A 9,444-nucleotide genomic window follows, 5' to 3' on the forward strand; every position below is an offset into this window, starting at 1 on the left:
CCTTCTTCTCCTTCTTCTTCCTCTTCTTCTTCCTCTTCTTCCTCTTCTTCTTCTTCCTCCTCCTCCTCTTCTTCCTCTTCTTCCTCTTCCTCTTCTTTCTTCCTCTTCATCTTCCTCTTCTTCTTCTTCCTCTTCCTCTTCTTATTCTTCTTCTTCCTCCTCTCCTTATTCTCCTTCTTCTTCGTCTTCTCCTCCTTGAAAAATAACATATTTAAATTGTGCATCTGAACGCAGAAAAAATACATTGATCAGTACTGCCTTTCAGCCAAAACGCGCTACTACACAGAAGTACATATAAAAATTACATTGATCATCAATGATCTTTTTGTATAGAATCTAAATCGTCAATAGGAATATACCACCAATTTAAGAACCGCCGAAGACTCCTATTGCAGTCACATATCCTACACATAGAGTTCAATGAAGACCAAATTTTTGGGATAGTTTGAGAAGTAACATACTTAAGGTGATCAAATTCTTGTTAGGGGAGCGAGGTGGGACTAAAAATAGCGCCTGCCACAACATCCTTAGTACCGGTTCGTGCCACGAACCGGTACTAAAGGTGCTGGCCGGGCACCAGCATCTTTACTACCGGTTCATGGCACGAACCGGTACTAAAGATTCCCAAAGAACCGGTACTAAAGGTCACCTCCTGCCAAGTCATTTGAACCGGCACTAATGGGCACATTAGTGCCGGCTCATATGCAAACCGATACTAATGTTGCTCATATTAGGTCATTTTTTTACTAGTGATAGCACAGTGGCCAGTGCAATGCTAGTCACCATGCCAATGAGAATCAGATCCCTCTGAACAAATTTAAGCATACTACCAGGGATCCATAGAGGAACACTGAAAGAAAATAAAGGAGCTTCACACATTGGTTGAACTCGTTGGAGATTGTCGCCCAAGCTATTGAGGCATTGCTTGGTGCAAGAACAAAGAGGTAGAAGACTGGATGGAGTTCCTTAGGGAGCTGCGTGTTATTGGGGAGCCGCTGGTAGAGGGTTACGAAGAGCACAATGTAGTGTGCTAGCCCGACTTTGAGAAAAAAGATGGGCAACTCCTGGAGGCCCATCCTGCTGCCGAGTTCCCCACCGATGAAGTTGCCGATGACGACGAGGTGGTTCAATGGGTTGGCCCCTTTGGAGAGCCGGCGATCACCACTAGACATCCACTGACCGTAGATCTTGAGGTCAAGGCAGAGGATGGGCGCCATAAGGAGATACCGAACAGGTTGGTGGATCTCCAAATTTGGGCAAGGCCAGCACTTGATAAGAAAGAGTCAGGTGATGCAGGGAGCGAAGAAAAAGTTTACGCGGAAGGGGTGATGGAACTCGCGGCAGACAACATCAAAGTAGAACACAATCTTGAGAAGGTAGGTCATGACGGTGAGGGCGACGGAGAGCCACCATAGAGTGTGGTTGGCAGCGGGGTGCACATGGAGGAATACCATCGACGCTTCCAACGAGAGTGTCTTCCACAACATAGCGTGGCTGCTCAAGCCGAGGCACATCCCAAACATGCTGATCGGGAGCCGGAGAAGGAACGGCCACCTCTCGTCTTCGGGCAACACTGTAATCTCCGTTGACTACATGTACATTCACACCATTGTTAGTCTTAGAGACAAGCATCCATGGCGTTGGTAAGAAAAGTGAATTACAAAAACATCACAATTAGAGCTACGTTATTTTTTCTACAAGTTACTGGAATAAATATTTGGAATGCATGTTACCATATACTACTAGGGAAAAGCCTAGCAGTAGCGCTGGTTTTTGGCCTATCAGTAGCACGGGTAAGCGCGCTACTGATACGGCGCTACAGCTAAAGCTTAGCAGTAGCGCCTACTAGCCCTCGCTACTGCTATATCTACTTAGTAGTAGCGCTTTCTTAGTCAAACACTACTGCTAATTACTAGTAGCGCTTTCGAGAACAACCGCTACTACTATTATTCCGTATTTTATTTCTTCTGGATTTTAGGTCGTATTCATACACCTGTATACAATTTTTCATACGGTAGCAATTTAAAGATTGTTTTTTACATCATAATGAGTTATTAAATCACTAGGTGAAAGAACATGGATTATTTTCAAGTGCATGGATCCAAAGTAACCAATGGTCACTTTGGATCCATCCATTTGAAACTAATCCTCGGTTCTTTCACCCAATGACATAATAACTTATCATCATCATCATAATATCATTAACAACTTATCATCATAATATATCATTGTCATATAACTCCTCATAATCATTATTTTCGTCCATGATACATCATATAACAACTTCGTCACTAGTTATAATAACAACTCATCATCATCATCATCATAGTACTCATAATCACTACTCCTACTCAGCATCACCATCAAGTCTAAGACATTGTAGTCATATATAATCAACACTAACTAATTGTTCTTAATACTTAGGACCTACTCCTCTCTCCTAGCTAAAATATCATAAAACAGATAAACCGGTCCTTCACCATAATAGAGAATGGACATAAACCTATCTCCAACTTGTGGCTTGCGCACAATCATTTTGTCTCCAATTATCTGCGTGTGCGCATTCATCACTTTGCTCCATTCTTTGATTTTGAGCCTTCCATCATTTGAAGAAATCGAGTATGTAGTATGGTAAGCCTTCGAAGGAGTTGGTCGTAAGCTAACCATATGTATATCACCTTCGAGAAATATTATGTCAGGCACAACCTGCTTCGGGAGCCTCTGTTCAAAAATGAAATAGTAACATATATAGTTAGCAATGTAGTTTAATTAAGAATAATGTATGCAATGAAGTTACCATCATTAACAAAATCTTACCAAGTTTTTGGCAATGAAGTTACCATCAAGCAATTTATGGACTAGTGGCACGTATCTAGTATAATCTGGGCTGATAGAGTGACTAGTTTTGAAGGCCTCAACATCTTCTATGAATGAGACAAGATAACCTTTCTCCTCACAATTAAGCTTGGAGTCATAGCTGTAGTATGTGATGTCTACTACCTTCCGAGTATTTCTTGAAGATAAGAAATAAGCTGACAATTATAAATAAATAAGTTTAGTACGGACGAACACCAAATATTTGTAAATTAACAACATAAATTACTGAACTTAACAAATTAGTTTGATAAACTCACATCTAGGTAAAACTGGAGGCATATCCACATCCACCGAGATGTCGATATTATCATCATCATCATAATCTTCGGGACGAATATCAAATCTTATTCGCATTCCCTCCTCAAATACATATGCCTTGCATAGAGCTTCCCAATTAGAGCAACCGAAATGGGAGCGATCGACCGCATTGTAGAACTTAACCAGAAACTCATAACCATGTTTAGTTCTTAAGTCATCTAAACCAAAACCAAGCTTCTCCAGTACATATGGTCTAGCATGGCACGAAATGTACTAATCGAATTGAAAAAAATCCATAACACGTTGAACAAAAGAAACACAAGTGATGATATTAATTACGATGAAATGCTTGTCGTTGCGTACCGTACAAACATCGAAAGTCTCTTCCAACTTCATGGTGAAAAGCCTATCATTTTGCAGGTGAGGAAACCTGTCGCACACACCCCGGTCATCGTAGCAGTACCCGCACTCCGGGATCCCATCGTCATCAGACATCTCCTGTGTTCAAAATTCAAAGATTATAACTCGACGGCAAAACCCAAAAAATCCGGCATGACCTTTGCTAAAAAAGGACATATCGAGCGCCTGAAATTTGCCGGAACGGAAATTAATCAACACTCCGGCAAAACATAAGCCACTTATCGATGGTCATTGCATTTTAATGGTTGAAAATATGAAAAAAAATTAAACTAGTTATAACTACTTACTAAATAAACTATTTCTATTAAACACTTGCTAAATAAAGTAGTTTTATTAACTACTTACTAGATAAACTAGTTCTATTAAGCACTTACTAAAAATAAACTATTTCTATTAAGCACTTACTAAATAAACTAGTTCTATTAAGCACTTAATATAAATAAACTAGTTCTATTAAGCCCTCCCGCCGCGCCGCTTCCCCACAGCCACGCCGCCATGTCGTCCAACGCCTCCACCTATTCCAACCCCTTCGTTGTTGACCCTGCTGAAACCCACGGCATCAACGTCCATGCACGCGTCCCCGTGGTCCTCGACGCCTCTAACTCCACATACTTCGTGTGGAAGACGTAGTTCTTGCTGCTCTTCTGCGAGAACAACCTCGTGGATCATGTGGATGGCACCGTTGACTCCCGTGCCATGGTGGACGACGCCGAGTGGACCGCGATCGACGCCATGATCATCCAGTGGTTCTTCACCACCATCTCCAAGGACTTATTCCACACGGTCGTAGCGCCGGCGACGACGCCCACGCCATGTGGGTCAAGCTGAACGGCCTCTTCACCGACAATAAGCTTCAGCGCCGCGTTTTTTTTGCAGCAGGAATTTTTTGACTGTCACCAGGATGAACAGTCCATTGATGACTACTGCCGCCGCCTGAAGACGTTGGCGGATGAGCTCCGTGACATTGGAGCCAAGGTGGATGATGACCTCCTCCTCAGCACGCTCACCGACGGTCTCAACAAGGACTTCGGCAACGCCGCCTCCAACCTCACCTTGATGTCGGAGCCCTCCTTCCCCAAGTTCATGGCGTACTTGCGGTTGGAGGAGCGCCGGATGAAGGGGGTCAAGAAGCATGTGCAGCATCACCCTCGCCGCCGACACCTCACGTGGCACTCCTCCACCGGCCTCCTCACCTGCGCCGCGCCAGCAGCTGCCGCCCCCCGCACCTCCTGGGTACTTCCCCCTCCCGCCCCTCCCGCTGCCCCCCAGCAACCGGATGGCGGACGCCGCGGCAACCGCCGCAAGCAGCAACAGGCGCGGGAGGGGGGAGGGGGGCTTGTCAGCAGCAGCAACAGGTGACTCCTCCATGGACGTACGACACCAACCCGTGAACCGACGTCGCCCACGCGTACTCGATGCCGGTCCCTCGGGCTCCTGCTCCGGGCATCCTTGGGCCTCGCCCAGCGGGCCACCAGTCTCTCTTCGCCGCGCAGAACGCCGCTCCCTACAGTGTCTACGGTGCCGCCCCCTGCCTGCGCCCGCCTATGGGGCCGCGTCGGCCTACGGTGCTACCGCCGCGCCGGCATACGGGGCCGCGCCCGCCTACGGTGCCGCCGCCGCGTTCGGCCTTCGGTGCAGCACCCGCGCCAGCCTACGGAGGGTTTTACCCTCCCCAAGTGCCGCCGCCGTGGGACCCGGCCCTGCTCGCTGCCCTACACTCCGCCCCGTCCTCGAGCTCCTACGGTGGTGGTGGTGACTGGTACATGGACTCGGGCGCCACCGCTCACATGACTGCTCATCCCGGTAACCTCATGTCTGCCACTCCCGTTCATACTTCCACCCTTATCACCGTTGGTAACGGTTCCTCCCTACCCATTACACATGTCGGTCATATGTCTTTTCCCTCTACTTCTACTCCTGTCAATATGTCTAATGTTCTTGTGTCTCCTGACTTAGTCACTAATCTTGTTTCTGTTTGTCGCCTTGCTCGTGAGAATCCTATCACTGTTGAATTTGACGATATTAGTTTTTCTGTGAAGGACACCCGTACACGGATGGTACTCCACCGATGTGACAGTCCGGACGAGCTTCAGTACATCCCTTCGGCGCCACCACAACCCGTCGTCCCGTCGCCTTCGCCGCCAGTGTCGATCCACCAACGATATAGCTAACCTCCTGAAAATGCAGCGCTGGATATCAACACTGGTAATTTGTAGTGCAAGGCCATTCAGCCCATCGCATCTTATATAGATCGAGTTAGTATACATGCATGGTATAGACCACTGTCAGCAACCAGTTCTTGTGCATCAATTGTTCCAGAAAGCATAGCATCACGAGAAAAATTTAGGATGCTGCCTAAGCACTACGTACGTACCACATGTAGGCGGTAGGCCAGCTGCTAAGATGCTCGGTGTGCATTGCATACGTAGTACAAATCACACGGGTGAAGCCAGTCACAGCGCGTACGTTCTTAGCTGTGTGGAACAGAATTGGAGTTGGACTCATGTACGTGTGAATGCACACGACAAGTCCTAACCATAACACTCCGTGTGCAGAAAAGATGTCGCGCGCATGCTGCATGGACCAGTACGTCCTACGTGCATATGCATCCATATACGCCGCGGGCGCGCATGCAGGGACCAATACGTGCATCCATCAATACTTCTCTACCCTGATTTTAAGTGGGATGGGACCCGCCTTCTCTCTAACCCCAATTATAATCTGCCAGCTGTCTAATTACATAAAATTACGTTAAACCATTCGTAGGTGTAGCATTACCCTACGTGCATATGCATCCATGCATATATGTACTGCACTAGTTTGCACGTCGGAACTAGTGCGACTACTTTGAAAGACCTACGTGTTCGATCCTTGTACGTACGTGCATAATTATTATTTTCGAACACGGTACAAATGCAGATGCTCACAAACACGCACACACACTCAACCCTATAAATGAACACACGCACACTCCACCCCTATGAGTACCTCTGAGACATTGAGCCGGCACATCATTTTGAGATTGATGAAGTCACTATAGACATCTTCGTAATCGACAGCGACGTCTTCTGCCACTGGACGCACATCGCCAGAAGGCCTGAAATAAATCAAGGTAATTAAATGCGATAACTGGTGTCAAGTCTAGGATTGAACCCTGGTGGATTGGTCTCACCGCAAAAAACCTAACCATATACTCTATGCTCATTTTTTCAGATACGTACATGATAGGACCTGCTGCCAAACCTAGCATGTCTGCGTATTTTTCTTCCTGATGGCATGCCCTTTTTTAATAGGGACAAGGCTATGCATATTATGTGTGTAAAATGGGTGAAGGGTTTGCTGATTATTTGTTTATTAGGGTGATTATTTGTTTTAATTGTGTAGAGCCTGGGCATCACAACAGTCGTATAGCGAGCGTAGGGCAGGTTGGTCCAACAATGAAAATATTAATATAAATGTATTTAAAAATTAAAAAAATTGTTCTCTGCACTATATATGCTATGGTGAAATTCTAGGGTGGTCGATGGACCTCCCTGTCCACCCCCTGGTTACACCCCTTATATTAGAAAGATTGCATGAAGCCCAGGGTGTATTTCTCTATAAGATCACAAACCATCAAGTAGATGCCTGCCCACCTGGAAGAGACCTCGCGTCATGGTCAAGTATGTGGGTAGTGCTGCCTAGGGCCTTAGCTTCTACCATGCAAAGTTTTCCGTTCGACTAAAAGGCCCTGATCAAGTCACTGAAAAATATGGTATGGTGTATGTGGAAGTAGGGGAAATTTCTAAGGCTAAGTTAGTTCAAGTTTTTTTTTTACAAATTGTAAAACCAACTTGCCCTGGTTGGTCAGAGAGATTGACAACAAAGATTGGTAGCTATACTTTTCTGGTGAACCTTCCTCCACATGTCCTAATTGAACAGGTTTCAGGATACCCTACATTTGACCTGGTGAAAGAAGGTGTAACAATCAATGTGGTTGAATGGAATGGGGAGTTGGAGGCATTTAACAAATTGCATGAGATATCACTACTAGGGAAAAACCTAGCAGCAGCGCGGGTTTTAGGCCTATCAGTAGCGCGGGGCGATGCACTACTGATAAGGCGCTACAGCTCATGTGTAGCAGTAGCGCATGCCATCCCGCGCTACTGCTATACATGGATAGCTGTAGCACGCTTCAGTGAAGAGCGCTACTGATATTATCTGCAGCGCTTTTTACAGGGCAACGATACTGGTAAGGCGACGCTACTGCTAACTTTTGCCCATCGCTACTACTAGTTTTATTAGTTTTTTTTTGCATATTTGTTTTGTATTTGAATAGGCTTTATACAATAATCTTTAGCATATCATACACATACAAATGTAATCATAGCATATACATACAACTAGTCTCATCCAATCATGTCATCATCATAATCATCATCCAACACAAAGTGGTCTCTTGTCATCATCTTGAAAATAGAGATACAAGTCTCGATTACATGCAAATACATTGTCATCCATCTAAACAATGATATACGCGAGAAAAGCTATCACTTTGAGCGAGAGCGGAACTATGCAGTACATGAGTTTGTATCCCTCTCTCACATTAGCGTGAACCTATACTAACTACTGCCTGTCGCTCGGAAACCGGAAACCGGTACACCTGGGCCTGACACTCCGGCCACTCGTCGTATATATACTCCTGTCGTAGCACTTCTTCTCCATCGATGATCTATGCACCTGCATCGTCACATGAGTCGATGATATGCAACATATATAGTTGAGCAACAGAAAGAGACAGACTTGGCAAAAATCGAAACAACATATCATAAGCATAAATAACAAAGTTCATCGTACCCAAAAATGCCCTAACTAGAGTGATCTTCGCTAGTCGAGGAGGAGGACGGTTTAATTACATCACAAATAAAGTTTCGCGGCACATAACTCAAAGTTTTGTCATACAGAAAGTATGGACTAAACGGACACATTGTCATATATCGACAATCACTCCAACATGTCGTGCCATCCATCGATGTCAGGGAGATAGTCCCCGAGCTTAGTGAAAGCCTTCATGTCGAGACGCTGAGAGGCTACCCATGTTCGGACGTCTTCCCATGACATTTGTCCTTCTTCGTAGAACATCCCTGTTTTTCAACGACCTCCTTCATGATGATTTGGGCAAGTTCGCGCTGGATGTGATAGAACTCAGCTCGAAGTCGATGATCCTCGATATCTCCTACGTTCTTTGCCCATTGCAGAATATGGGCATCGCCGGATCTAGGTGACATGCGAAGGTTCTGGTGATCCCGTCTATACTCCAGCATGTGGTGTAGGACATAGAATCCATCATTAAGAGAATCACTCGGTTGCTGGATGCAGCAGAAGTCGGTCTTATGGCTGAAGGCGAGCCTGCCGCCCCTTTTCTTCTTGTCCCTAACCTCTCCACCCAGTGATTGGTAGTAAAACATAGCACTATCGAGAACATCCTTGATGTGGGTGTAATCCTTTTTGTGAATGTTCTTTGACGAGTCCAAGTAAAGAGTGTGGGAGTATCGGGGGTAGAGGATGAGGAGGACTGCACGCCCGCCGCTGCGCAAAATAAGTACACCTCAAATTAATTAGCCTCCACCGTGCAAATGAATGATTGAAATCGAAGGAAGGATATCCGCGCGGTTGACTTACACGGGGTGATAAGGCACGATAATCTCCTCCTTGTCCTTATTGGCAAGCATGAAACCCTAAACCCTAATCTCCTCCTTGTCCTTATTGGCCTCGTGCATGTAGTAGGGTTAGCGACACAGATATAAGGTATCTGCTCAAGCCCGATGATGTAGTTCATGTGCAAGGCATAAAGGCGGACAAACGTAAAATCCAACTTCTTCACGTGAAACATGTCGAATATGTAATCGA

General features: G+C 45.7%; 1 pseudogene; it reads right to left on the reverse strand.

Moving 5' to 3' along the window:
• The window catches only part of LOC123082402 (S-type anion channel SLAH2-like), a 17,293-nt pseudogene extending 12,370 nt beyond the window's left edge, over nucleotides 1-4,923 (reverse strand).
• Nucleotides 4,924-9,444: the final 4,521 nt, after the last annotated feature.

The sequence above is a fragment of the Triticum aestivum genome, chromosome 1B (assembly GCF_018294505.1).
Source record: "Triticum aestivum cultivar Chinese Spring chromosome 1B, IWGSC CS RefSeq v2.1, whole genome shotgun sequence".
NCBI classification, from domain to species: Eukaryota; Viridiplantae; Streptophyta; class Magnoliopsida; order Poales; family Poaceae; genus Triticum; species Triticum aestivum.